The sequence below is a fragment of the Lagenorhynchus albirostris genome, chromosome 15 (assembly GCF_949774975.1).
Source record: "Lagenorhynchus albirostris chromosome 15, mLagAlb1.1, whole genome shotgun sequence".
In the NCBI taxonomy this organism is placed as follows: domain Eukaryota; kingdom Metazoa; phylum Chordata; class Mammalia; order Artiodactyla; family Delphinidae; genus Lagenorhynchus; species Lagenorhynchus albirostris.
The window spans coordinates 57,814,649-57,829,187 of record NC_083109.1 but is presented as its reverse complement, the minus strand read 5'-3'; positions in this window follow the sequence as shown (position 1 = coordinate 57,829,187).

Sequence of the window (14,539 nt, the reverse complement as noted above, 5' to 3'; positions counted from 1 at the left end):
CTTCTGTATTTACCTTTTCTTTGTGGTTGCATTGCTTTTGTAATATGAAAAACAGTGTGATTAAAAAAAGAAAATACTCCCCTCTGTAGTTTCTAGCCATGCTCCCAACTGTGTAAGCAATAGTAATAACTACATTTTCCTTGTGCCAGGCATGGTAGTCAGCACTTTATACTATACTATTTATACTATCTTATTTAATTCTCATAATAAACTTGTGACGTAAATACTCTTTTTATCAATCCTATTATATAAATGATGAAAATGAGGCACACAAGTAAGATTACTTGCCAAGGCCCAATTGTCAAGCAGATCAGCTCTCAAGCCAACAAGCTTAACCGCCATGCGGTATTAAAAGAACTGAAAGAGGGACTCCCCTGGTGGTCCAGTGATTAAGACTCCACGCTCCCAATGCAGGGGGCCTGGGTTCGATCCCTGGTCAGGGAACTAGATCCCACACGCATGCCGCAACATAGATCATACGTGCCGCAACTAAAGATCCGGTGCAGCCAAATAAATAAATATTAATAAAAAAGAAAAGAACTGGAAGAGTTGCTGCAAACTAAGAAGGAAGGCAGGGAAACCAACTCTGCCTCCCCTGGGGATGCTACATGACGACCAGGAAGCAGATTCCCCGTGATGCTCAGGGACAGGTCTGCAGGGAGGCGATGGAGTAGTGTCTGCAATGATTAAACCTGTTCTTCTGTCAGAACTTGGAGCTGCTCTGGGCATCTCTAGGGTTTCCTTCTGCTTCCTTTTCTTCCATTCTTAGCAGATTGGAAGGGTCCTAGGAAGTTGTGCTATTCCTTTTCTGGGCTTGAGAGTCCCTGGGTCTGTTTTTTATAGGCAAGGAGACATCAGACCCAGAAAGCAGCCCTCAAAAGGGAGGCTCCACAGCTACCAGGGTAAAGGACCTGTGGATTCACCAACTATTCCATTCCTGGGTCTTCATTCATGAATATTCTGGAAAATCAGGCAGTACATAGTGTGTTTTAGGAAAGAACACTGGAAGGGGACATTCAAGCACCTGGGTCCTTAGGAAGATTTGCCTCTTCCATGGACAGGCTGTGTGTCTTTGTCTATGGCACCCAGATTCCCTGAGCCCAAGTGTCCTGTATTATATCTGATTTAAAGCTGTCAGTTCGATTTCCATTGTGAGGTTGGTATAAGGACTGTGTGAGGATAAGAGTGGGAGTAACGACAGAGATATAAGAGCTCCTCTCCAGGGTGTACTGCAGGAGTTGCAAATTCAGATGTGCACACTGTCTAGGTAGGTAGCATGTGGTTCCCAGGAAAGTTGTCATGTTCCAACAGGACCCCAAAGCCATGGTTGACTGATAGATCAAGGCCTTGGCAATGGACCTAGGTTACCCTGGGATATTTGGACTTGGGGAAAGAGGGTGGTGAGTCATTCTTTCCTGTGGGTTTAGGTCCAAACTAGGAACAGGGGGCATTGATATGAATGCTCTCTCACTATGAGGAAGACAGTTTGGTGAGGAAGGTGAATACAGTGAGCAAGTGAGAGGGAGAGAGACACGGGAGACCCAGCTTCCAGTTGTTCTTGGGATCTGACTGCATCCCTGAGGTTTGACCATTCAACCATTTCTGGCTTCTCTGAGCCAACCATTCCTCCTTTTCTTGGCTGAATGGTTTTGAGATTGTTTCAGAGGAGAAAGCTAGAATGTACAGAAGCTTGGAGACCATCTCCTGGTCCCTCTACCTCATTTCACAGCTAATGCTTTGTTAACCACCTTGCTTCAGGTATCTGAGCAAGTGAGCAGCAAAACCAATACAAGAATCCAGGTCTCCTGACTTCCATCTGAGGGCCTCCCCCACCTCTCCACTCTGCCTCTTTTCTGTCTGGGCAGCACTTCATAATGACCCATGTTAAAACACAGTAAGTCTTACTATTTACTGAGTATATACTAAATTCTTCCCTGTGCTCGGTGATTCTCATGCATTATCTTAATAGCAACCCAGTGGAGAAGCTATTATTTTCCTCATTTTGCATAGTGGAACACTGAAGTTCGGAAAAGTTAAGCAACTTGCCCAAAGACACACAGGTAGTAAGTCACAGAGCCAGAATTCAAACTCAAGTTCTCGTGCTTAATCATGGTGCCCTGCCCTGTCTTTAGCGTCCTGCTCTACCGAGAGTGGCAGTGGCCACACACTCCTTAGAGCCGGTTCCCTTGCTGAGTCTATGACTGTGCCTGAGCAGCCCCAAGAGATCTGTCATTTCCTGTATCCTGTGGCTACTGGCATGGGAGTTCTTGGACTTGTATTATTTACCTAAGAATTTTCAAGGCTGCTTACTGCTTAGGTAACAAATACATCTGAAAATATGGATGGAAAATTGGCTTTGCTTACCCAAAAGTGGGGAGAGCTCTAGGCATTCTTGGGAAATGTTGGTGCAAACATGTGTGTGTGCAAAAGAGGCCTAGGTTTTTCTCATCATCCCCATGGTAGAGGACGGAATTCTTGATGTCTCCCTGATAAGGTGGCTTTGGTGCAGATCAACAGAAGTATGCCCTGTGGCGGACAGGGATGGCTCACTAAGGTCCTTTCCAAGTTCACAGAGATGACAGAGGGTAATCTATCCCGAAGTTTCAACTTCTGATCATTAAGAACCACCTGGGAGGGACTTCCCTGGTAGTATAGTGGTTGAGACTTCGCCTTCCAATGCAGGGGGTGTGGGTTTGATCCCTGGTCGGAAAGCTAAGATCCCACGTGCCTCGTGGCCAAAAAACCAAACATGAAAAAGAAGCAATATTGTAACAAATTCAATAAAGACTTACAAAGAAAAAAAGAACCACTTGGGAGGCTTGTCAAAAATGCAGTGTATCAGTTGTCTGTTGCTGTGTAACGCACTGCCCCGAATCTTAGTGGCTTAAAGCAACAACAGTTAGTTTGCTGAGGAATCTGTAACTAGGGCAGGGTTCAGCAGTCATGGCTTGTCTTTGCTGGGGCAGCTCAGCTGGGGACTGGAGGATCCACTTTTTTTTTTTGAATTTTAGAGCTTTACTACAGAAAACAGTGGCATCAGCATGACATGAGTGTGGTGCTCCAAGGACAATTATGCTTCAAGGACAGAGAATGACCCTGCCTGAGAAAGTTGCAGTGTTACACCCCCTACTGGACTCTTAATCGTCCTCCCCACCATGTTGAGATGGTTACGAAATTCCTGAGCCCACCTGGGCAACACCCACCTGGGCAACGGGACCTGTCTCAAATAAGGAAAGGCATCTGGGCTGTCCCACTCGTACCCTATAGAAGGAAGGTGTATGTGCCTCAGCCAATCAGTAAACAAAATTTTCACCCCGGACCATTATTTTGTTTTCTGGCTATAAAAACTGATCAATAGCATATGTTTGGGCTTGACTCTCCCAGACTGCTAGGAAGTTGGCCCGCTGTTCTGGCAGCGACCCTTCCTTCTAATAAATTCTGTCTTCTTTACATTCTGCCTTGTGTCTGGAAATTCTTTTCCAACCCGCGTTCAGACCACAACATTTGGTGGCCCGTACGGGGCTCTCCAGGGGCATCTCTTTCCCCACCTCCTCTCCTCATTCCTTGGGACCCTCTGTGAACAGGCAAGTTGCTGTGGAAGCAACGGAGGAACTCTGGCCAGGGCCACACCCTGTGTGTTCCGAAGGCTGCACGGTTCACTTTGCCCCAGTAACTGCCGCCCAGAGCAGGTGAGGATCCCTCTGTCTTCCTTCCAACTGAGGACTAGGCTGAAGGGTATCATGCGGGCACGGGTAAGGCATTTAAAAGCCATTAGGGTGCCTGCTGCTTGAAGACTCCCATGAAAGGATAAGGGGGTCCTGGAACGGACCAGGCTATTAGAGCGCCTGCCCCCAGCAAGACAACTTCCATGCAACGCGAGGCACATTGTGGATGAAGCAAAATACACAGCTCCCAGTCTCTTGGCCACTGCCTCCTCGGTAGGGATAGAAGGCGGAATCCTTAGTCCTCTTTTCTGTCGCTTCTGCTTCTTTCTCCTCAGCTCGGACTGACTCCAAAGGACCTTGCCGCCTCTAGGTCTTCCCGGGAGCTCCTTCCCATCCCTGAGAGTCTAATAACTGTGAGTCAATTCCCGGCTGGCTTCCGGGGATTCCTCTCTCTGGTCACAGATGCCCTGGCTGCACGGTTTCTCACTGCTCTGGCCACCTCAGTCGGACGCGACTGCTGAGACAGCCGGCCTTTTTTTGCCTAAGTCGCACGGAGCCGTCACTGGAAGAGCTCAGCAGCCTGAAGCGTGGCGGGGAGAGCGGGATCCACTTTTAAGATGACTCATGCACCTGGCTGGCAGGTTGGTGTGCTTGTTGGCAGGAAACCCTGCCAGGGTCGTGGGCTGTGGGCCTTGGTTTCTCTCTGTGTCAGGCTCTCCCTTGGATGCTTGGGCATGGTGACTGGGTTCCCAGAGTGAATGTCCCAAGAGAACAAGATGGCATTACACTGCATTTTTATCTAGCCTCAGAAGTCACTTAGCAACACCTCTGCTGTTCTGTATTGGTGAAGGGAGTAAAAAAAGCCACCTAGTTTCAAGGGTTCATAAACTCAACCTCTTGATGGGGAAGTGGCAATAGTGGTTGCCTCCAGGGAGGGAAGCTAGGTGGCTGTGGGGAGAGAAGAGAGGGAGGAGGGAAGGGGACAGTAGAGAGAGACAGATGAGAGAAGGGGGATTATGTCCCACTGCAGGGTTTTGGCATGCACATATATTACCTTTTGTTTACAACATGAATAAAAGGGCTAAGGTGGCAGGGAGTAGTGGGTGGTTATGTTGATGTGTGAGCATGTGTGTTTCTGTGCTCAGTCTGGGCAGGTATGGGTGACACAGTTAGAGCAACAGCTCCAGTGGGAAGCAAAGGAGAGGATTCCACCCTGGCCCAGGCTCCAGGGTGCCAGTACCCTTAATCCCAGAGATACACTAGGCTTGACCTGGTCCATCTCTTCAAATGGCAAGAGATCCAGCTGTCCCCCAGGGGCTGTGGGTCCCCCTCTCCCGCCCTAGTGACAGCAGAAACACATCCATAGGCAGAAATCACAAAAATCCTTTACCTTTTCACTAAGAGCAAAACAAAACAAAACTCCAAACAGACAAACAAAACCAAACCTCCAAACCTCACAAATAACTTCATTCAAGAAAGAAAGCTGGGAAGTATAATACCCACCATTTATTAAAGACCCCACATGTGCCAGATGCTTTACCTAATTTAATTCTCACACAACCGTGGTTTTGCAGAAGAGGAAAGAAACTGAGGCTCAGACCGGCAGAGTGACTTGCCCACGCTCGCACAACTAGAGGCAGGTGCAGAAGTGTGGTTCCTGCCAGGTCCCTTGGCGCCTGGGTCTGGTTGGTGAACGTCAGTCTTTCCTCCTCTCCCTGTAGCCCAGACCCTTGGCTTTGCCTAATGAAGAGAAATGTTCTTGATGCAATTTGGATCTGACCGCTGGACTTGGCGACAATTTATTTTGTGACTTCCCAGTAAAAATGGAGTTCTTTTTTAGGAACAGTGACTCTCGGAGGGCAGAGCCAGGAAGTTTAATTGGGTGAGAGGCAGCAACGAGTGTTGGAGCAGGGAGTCGGGAAACACCTATTCCAGTCCTGCCTGTGTGACCTTGGGCAACAGTGCTAATGCTCATTAATAGTAATAATACCCTCTACTTCTTGATTTCTTCTTATGTACCAGGTGCTGTGCTGAGCAACTCAGTGTCACCTGATTTAATCTTCGCAGCAATCCTGACAGGGAGGGAGGTACAAATATCATCCCCATTTCGTAGGTGAGGAAACTGAGGCTGCAGGCATTGAGCAACTTGCCCAAGGCCACCCAAATAGAAGGGTTACATCCGAGATTTGGGTCTGGGCAGAGGGCTTCCGGAGTCTGTGCTTTTACCATTGTGCTATCGTATTGATACACATAGGAATACAATACAGACACTGATAGTGGCTAACATTATTGAACATTTCCATGTGGCCACACACTATTCCAGTCACTGAATACAATATATCATTTTAACCCCCAAAATGACTCTGTGAAGTCGAAATTATCATCATCTCCATTTTTTCAGATGAAGAAACTGACTTCTCACGTGTTCAGTGAGGGGTTGGTTTTTCTCCTTCCGCCGCATGGTTGTCATCTAAGAGCTGTCACTTTCAGACAAAGGGTTAAGCTAGGCATGGACTTGGGTCATGTGGAGTGGAGGCTGGCCTCTGATGAAGCCCCTCCCTCTCCCTGTCAGAGAGAAGCTGGGGTGGGGGTTTGCAGAGGAGGTTGGGCGGGTGCTGCTGGACAAATGGCTCACCTGTACCTTCTCTGGAGGCTGGAGGCACAGGCCGCTCCCGGGGCTCACCTGGGCCTGGCTTCCACCAGTCCGGGATGGGCAGCCAGCCTCCTTGGCAGAGCGGGCTACAGCCCGAGGCTCCTGGGCCCCACGTGGCTTGGTGAAGTGTGCAAGGAAGGGAGGATCTGCCAGCGCGTCACCAGCCAGCTCCCCGCCGGGCACCATCTGGGACGCACTGAGCTGGAGAACAGGGCGGCCAATGGCTGCCTCCTCTACCCTGCGGGCCTCACCTCCCCAGCACACAGTCCAGGGAAGGTGTCAGGATGTCAGGAGACAGAACATCCCAGGGGAACTTCTTGTTTAGTCCCAGAGGGCCCTATCTGACACGTTAAACGAACATTTGTCAAACCTTTCCTGTGGCCGGTACTATGCTAAGTGCTTTGTGTGCATTGTCTCATTTAATGTACTCTACGCACCCCCATATTTACGTACTATTATTAGCCACATTTTATAGGTGAGGAAGCTAAGGCACAGAAAGGCTGAGGGACTTAGCCAGGGTCATGCAGCTGGTAAGTTTCAGAGCCAGGGTTCAGAGTCCATTTTTTAAAGCCTGGCCGGCTCCTGAGTCTTGGATTCTAATCTTTGCTCAGTCTCTTACTGTTGAGTAATTCTGTTCAGTGCCCTGCTCTTTGTGGGTCTTCAGTTTCTTCTGTGTGTTGTAGGGTTGGACCACATTTTCACAATGTGTTCATCAGCCAGGTTCCAGAGTTCTGTCAGGAGCTGTGGTGTGGGTGTGAGTGGGGTTGGGGAGGGGATGAGGAGAAGCTGAGGATGAGCATCAGACCCCCAACATCTTCCCGCTTTTCACCTGAGAGCAAACGCCACTTTCTGCTGCTCCCTCGGTCAGGATTGTGTGTGAGAGGTGGCTTACAGAAGGGGCTATGATAAGTTAGAATACTAGCAATTGCTGATCTGACGTTCTTGTACCCCAAGAGAGGAGGAAAATAAACCGCAGAGAGGGTAAAAGACCTATATCTAAAGAGGACCAGCAAGCTAGTGACTTGGGCCGATAATGTATTTGCTGAAAGTGCAGGTTCTGGAGCCAGACACAAATGGTTCAAGTCCTAGCTCTGCCTATTACTAGTGGTGTCCTTGGGCAGAGTCGGTTCTCGACTGCTAGACAATCCTGTTTTACTACCACGAACTGCTCCAAGTGGGATCGTTGAGGCCCTGAGTTATTCCACCGATGAAAGAACGCAGCAACTGGGTCATCTTTCTTTTAGCTCTTCACCCCCAACCCCAACTGCCAGCTCAAAGGGCCCAGGGCACCCAGACACGCCTTTGGACCTGACCAGTTTATGATGCAGATAGTGGGCGTTCCCAAGGACTGTCCCCCCACCCTCCACAAAGGAATAATTTGTAGTGACTTTATATCTGGCAACCTCTACTGGAATTCACGCCCAACAGAGTTCATGGGTAGGGAAAGGGCTGGGCTTGGGAGAAGAAGACATAATAAGAGGCTGTGTGTGACCCTTACTATTGATAATCCTTCAACCAATGAAGGATGAGGAGGTGGATGAGTCCCCTGATTCCTTGCCACCAAGTGGGATAATTAGGGGGCATAGTCTTCACGGTCTCTTAGCCGGTCTTCAGCTAGATTGGGACTTAGTTGAGCCCAGGTGCCACCCTCCCGTTAACACACCCTTGATTGGCTTCTTCTTTTCCCACTTCCTCCTGGGCTTCCTGGATCACCTCCCAAATAAATCAAGGTTCTTAGCTCCTATTTCAGGGTCTGCTTGTGATATTGTGATTTATAACAAGACATATATATTTGGTCTTTGTTGTTTTAGGCACAGAGCTCCTAAAACCCTTGGAATTTCCTAAGTGAAGAGATTGGAAAGGTGTCTTTTGTTGGGTTAATGAGGCGTCTTTTGGAAAGCACCTAAGGATGGGCTGGTTACATGCCAGTGGAGCCAACCACGTGATTAGAGGGTTGGCTGTCAGGGGAGGGCAGAGGGTCTGGAGATTGAATTCAATCACCAATGGCCAGTGATTTAATCTCTCATGCCTATGTAAGGAAGCTTCCATAAAACCCAAAGGCACAGCTACTAGGTTGGTGAACACGTGGAGTTGTGGGGAGAGCGGTGTGCCTGGAGAGGGCATGGAAACTCCTCGCCCGTTCCCTATACCTTGTCTTATGTATCTCTTCATCTGCCTATTGATTCATATCCTTTAATATTCCTTGTAACTAACGGGTAAATATAGTGAGTAAACTGGTTTCCTGAGTTTTGTGAGACACTCTAGCAAATTAACCAAACCCAAGGAGAGGGTCATGAGAACCTCGGTTGGTCTGAAGCACAGATAACAACCTGAACTTGCCATTGGCATCTGCAGTAGAGGGCAGTCTTGGGGTTCAGAGACCTTAACCTGTGGAATCTGATGCTGTCTCCAGGTAGACAGTGCCAGAATTGATTTGAATTGTAGGACACGCAGCTGGTGTCTGAGAATTTCTTGGTAGTGTGGGAATTACCCCCTCTTCCCCGGCACTGGAATTGGTGCAGAACCTTTACTGCTCTTGGAGGGATCCGCATTAAGACATAGCCTTTCAGGAACTTCACTGCAGTGCTGGGGGAGGTAGGGTGATTTTACTCCCATTTTACTGATGAGGAAACTGAAGCCTGGAGAGGTTAATGACTTTTCCCAAAATGGTAGATTATAGGACTCCTGACTCCTAAGTCAGTATCCTTTTCTCAGTGGTATACCTTGGTGCCTCCTAGCCACCTCTGATATAAGGGAGGACACTGGGTTGCTTTGCGTAAAGATCAACAAGGAATGGAATCTTTTGCTGCTGTCTTCATTTTAGTTCTCAAGACTAGCAGTAGATTTGTTTAGAAAAAGCCTTGCCCTTTGATTAGAACTATTTTCCTTAATGGGTTATGGGAGCAGAGAGGGAAGTTCAGCCTTTTGGTTAAGATATTATGGAAGGGTTAACTAGTGCCTTGGTTGATCTCAGGGTAAAGACCTTCAAGAAAAGGCACAGAATCATAGAATGTCAAATGTGGAAGGCAGCTTTGAGGTCATCCTGGCTAGTCTATGCCTTTCTTTTATAAATGGGAGAACGGAGGTCTAAAGAGGAGAAAGTCCTTAGGGTCAGCAGGTGACATGGAGATTAGGATCTGAGAGAAAGTAAAGGAAATACAGGGAATCAGAGTCAGGTTGTGCTGAAATCAGGACTCTCTGGGAACTTGCTAAGTTAGAAATGGCAAATTGGAGTCAACTTTATTCAGTGGATGGGGCTACCCAGAACACCTTGAACCGAGCAAGCTTGTGAAGGTCAATCTAAACTTTGAGAGAACCACTTGAAGAATTCGTTAGTGTTGTCTGCCTTGGCACGGGACATCTGCCACTACTAAAAAGACAAGGTCAAAAAGGCCGGGACCGTGGTTAGCTCAAGTGTTGGTGCCCATAGGCTGGAATTTGGAGGGATGGTGAAGGTAGATCACCAGTGGCAAAACAATGCCTAAAGGTGGTGGCTAGTCTGGAGTTTAGGTTACTCCACTCCCCCACCCCCCAAATATTTTTTTGCTCTATCCTTCTCTCTCATACTGCCTTGATCCCAATAACCTTGTAGAATGCAAACACACACACACACACACACACACACACACACACAATTTTATTTTACACAGCAGACAGTTAAAGCAAAAATTCTGGATCCTGCTCCAAATTTTGTCTTTAGCATTTTGTCTCTCCTAGTACTAAAGTCCCACTTGAGTCTCACTTTCCCCATATGCAAAATAAAGGTGTTGGGCCAGCTCACTGATTCTCAAAAAGTATTCAAAGAAATAGTATTCCCGCGGATGGTAGCAGCTATTATGTGTAATAGTTTTCCATGATTAATTTCTTTTAGAATATTGCCAGACTAATAAAAACATTTTTTTAAACTGCAAAACATCTCCGATCTTTGATAAGAATTCACCTTAAAGTTACTCAGGTAGGCAGATTTCCCCAGACTTACTTGAGAACAGAAAATACACCATACACAATAGTCTCTAAAGGTCTTTAGCTTCAAAATGCTATAATTCTTTACCGAGTTCCTCTGAGATGCATAATCAATGATTGGCTTGTTTTAGTTCTCTCCCATAGATATGATATGGTGGTTGATTTTTTAAAAAAATTTTTATTAAAAAATTTTTTTTAACATCTTTATTGGAGTATAATTGCTTTACAATGGTGTGTTATGGTGCTTGATTTTTAACCACAGTGTTTAAGTGGCTCAAAGCAAATGGCAACCCTGGGGGTCATTTCTTTAGTTGAGCGTTTGAAGATAAATCAATTGAATTGAGAACAACTAAAACAATTTGTTCCTTAAGACCAGACTAGGTTAGTTCAGTTACTTTAATGATGTAAATAATGTGATAAAAGCAAATGGCAAAATGGACTGCAGAATATTGTTGACTAGGGGGCCTTTTTTGGGGACATAGCCTTTGTCAGCATAGCTGCTATGAAGGTTCTCCATCTCAAAGTCTCAAGTAGCAAAATCCTACTCAACATCCTAAGCTGTGTGGTGGGTTTAGCTTTTCATCACAGCACAGGATAAAGTGGTCTTGATGACATACACTGTTACAGTCTCCATCCACAATGTGATGGAGTTCTAGGTACCTGATCCTAAGTGGTTCTCCACACTGGGGAGATGTCCAGCCTGGGGCGACTCCAGTTGCCTGTTCCTTAGACTGTTCCTTCAAAACTCCAGACTAGCCACCACCTTTTGGGTTCTTTCTCTATTCAAAAGAGGTCACACCTGTTTGATCTACCTTTCTGCAAGTCTGGTCACGAATAACTTCAAACTTTCCATCTCAATAGTTTTCATCAAAGACTATTTTAGAGTCAGCACTGATATACAAGGATGGAAAGCACGGTGGTTAATAACCGGGGCATCATCAGAATCATCTATGGAATTAAAACAAACATGCTTGGCCCCACCTGTGGAGATTGTAATGGAGAAGTTCTGAAGTGGGTGCAGGCATCAGTGTTTTAAAAAGCTCCACATATACCAACCCACATGTCCATCAATAGGAGACTGGATATGCAAAGTGTGCTGTATTCATACAATGGAAAGCTACTCAGCAATAAAAAGGAAAATGCTGCTGTTACGTGCAGCAACATGGATGGATCTCCCAGACATTAGGTTAAGTGAAAAAAGTCACCAAAAAAATATACAATGTAGAATTCTGTTTATATGAAGCTTGAAAATAAGCAAAGCTAGTACATGGTGTAAGAAATCATATTGGTGGTTTCTGCTGGGAGGAAGTGGAATTAACAACAAAGGGACACAAGGGCACTTTCTGGGGGTAATGAAAATATTCTATACCTTGTTTTTGGTGATGGTCTACACAGATGCATACAACTTCAAAATTTGAACTGAATCCTTAAGAGATATGCATTTTATTGTGTATAATTTATACCTCATTTAAATAGAAAAAGCCTAACTTCCCTGTAAGTCCCCAAATTAGGGTCCTGTACCTGTGCCAAAGTCCAAGAAATGATCATCTCCACCCAAGGGATGGGCCTAACCCAGCTCAGCCCAGTTACAGCCTCAAGAAATGGAACACTTTCCTATTCTTTGTCTTATATCACACAACTCCCCATTCTAATTTACCCTCCAGTATTTCTCCCATCCTTTCTCTGTCTTTTGGATGATAAAACTCTGGAGAACTCAACATACAACCACCAGCTTAGTAATAAACACATAGGTCTCCAGGAACTGTGCTTCTTTGCTATTTCCATTTCAGTAGCCACATCTGCATTCCTGGAAGGAGTCCCTTCCGTCTCAGGCCACCTTGTAGTTTATTGAGCACCTACTATGTGCTGGACCTTGGTGGCTCCTTTACCAAGAGCTGCTTCATTTTCTTTTCAAAATAACCCTGAGAAGTTGATCTTTTTTACTGTCCTCCCCATTTTCCGGATTAGCAATCAGGCTGATTAAGTGGAGGATGCAGGGTTAGAACAGTGATTGCAAAACCCCGTACAATTTAAGACCTCTTTCCCTCCAGGGCCTGAGGGGAGAAAAGCAGAGTGTTGGAAGGAGAGATACAATTGAGTTTAAAAGGGATAAAGGTCCTTATTTGGCATTGCTTTTCATACCCAGTTACCAGAATTCAAGCCAGCCAGGCCCCACGCACCCAGGCAGCCCCGTGCTCTCTGGCTTGCCCCTGCTGGTAGCTTAAAAGTGACAGCCTCAGGGCGACTTTGGTTTGGTATAACTTAGAAAACAAGAAAGAAGCAAGTGGAGGATATAGAGCTGTCTTTAGTTTTAGGATTCTGGCTCCCTGAGATCAGAGGAGTGGGTTCCTGTTCGGGGGTGGCGAGGCACAGGGAGAAGCATTGGAGCAGATTCTGTGGTGTGTGTGTGTCGGCGCGCCTGTGCGTGGAGGGGGATTGCTGCACCCAGCGCGAGGCACTGGGGGAGGAGGAAGCGGTAACGAAGATCTGAATAATTGATTCCTCAGCCGCACCAGACACCCGGGAGCGGGCGGAGAGCGTGGTTTCAGCACGAAGGACAGCGGCGCGCGCCTCCGCAGGCGCCCCCGCCTCCAGCCAGCCGCCTATCCTGGCCTTAACGCCGCCGTGCGCTCCGGAAGCCGGTGGCCGCTCTCTGCGCCGCTGCGGCTGCGGGGGGACTGCGAGGTCTGCCTCCACCGGCCTCCGCGGGGGGCGGCTGCTGACGGGAGACTCTTTGGCCCGCCTGAGCTCCAAGCCTGTCGGGCTTTCGCGGGGGCTGCTGCGTCTCGCCGACTGAGAACAAGTCCCCAAGTTGGCGTGGGGGCGCCCCTGCCTTCCTCCTCCTCTTCCTCTGAGGCGACCGCAGCAGAAGCACGCCTCGGGAGCCCGGTTTTGCCAGTGCTGTGAACCAGGGTGATCAGGAGCTCTCCGGACTCCCGCCGGGGAGTCGGAAGCTGAACGTACGCCTGGCGCGGAGCTGGCCTCGCAGCTAAGGGCTAGAGAGAGCTGCCTTCCCCCGCGCGCACCTCTCTCAGCCGGGGACCGCGGGGATCCCCGGCCACACGCGCGCGCGCGCGCTCCCACATCCACTCACACACACACACACACACACACTCGCCCTCACACACGCACCAGCCCGGAGCCTGGGCTGCGGAGAGGGCTCTCGGGTGCGCTCAGAGGATCGGGCAGCTACTGTCCGGAGTGGGGCAGGAAGCCGAGCTCAGGCTCTTGGAGGGAGGCGCCGAGGGCTTAGCCGGAGCACGGGGTCGGGTGAGCGCTGAGAGTCGCGGCCGCAGCCATCAGCCCTGGAGATGACCAGGGGCGGCCACTGCTGAGAACTATGTGGAGAGAGGCTGCGGTGAGTGCCGGTGCGGGACGCGGGGCCTGGGCGGCCCCTTTGGGAAGAGGACGGTGGGAGGCCTTGATAGGAGGGGGCGGCAGGACCGCAAGAGGGTCGTTGCGTGGGAAAGATCGCACCTCCCTCGGGGATCCGGTACCGCGGGAGCCGGAGTCCTTCCCTCCCCCTCTCCCCCTGCCGGCACATCGCAAACTCAGCCAGTCCCCCCACTCAACCCCCATTCCCTCCTCTTTCTTTCCCTACCACCCCTTGCTGAGCAGCTCCTGGCCGCACAACTCCCAGCAGCCGGCGCCGGGGAGGTGGCAGGGGGTGAGGGTAGAGGTGCTGTGTTAGCTTCTCGAGGGTGGCCAACCTGGGGCTCGGGTTCTCCTGTGCGCCCCAGAGTGGAGCTCTCCATTTCGGCCACAGGGTCTTAGGATCCGCACTGGGGGCGTCTCGGGCACGGAGCTTCAGCTTCACATCTCCGGTCGAGACCCCTGTGCGCACAGAGGGGCTGTGAGCATTGCAGACTGCAGCCTGTCCCCCCATCCTTCTCCCCCGGCCCGTGGGCTGACGCTGCCTCTCCGTCTCTTCTCTGCCCTGGTAGAGCCCTGATGCAGAGCCTCCGGCTGGGATAGCCGCCCCCCGTGGGGGCGATGCGGACAGCGCGGGACAGCCAGTGGAGCGCGCGGGGGCCGCAGCATGCGGTAACCCGCTAAACCCGGTGGCTGCTGAGGCAGCCGAGATGCTCGTGCGCGCAGCGCGCCCCACTGCATCCTCGACCTTCTCCGGCTACAGGTACGTCCCAGCGGGAGACCTAGGCTCGGTGGGCCAGGGAGAAGGAAGACTCGACCGGAGGAAGAGCGGGAGAAAAGATCTGGGGAAAGAGGGAGAGAGAAAGCGGGAGAGGGAGCACCGGTA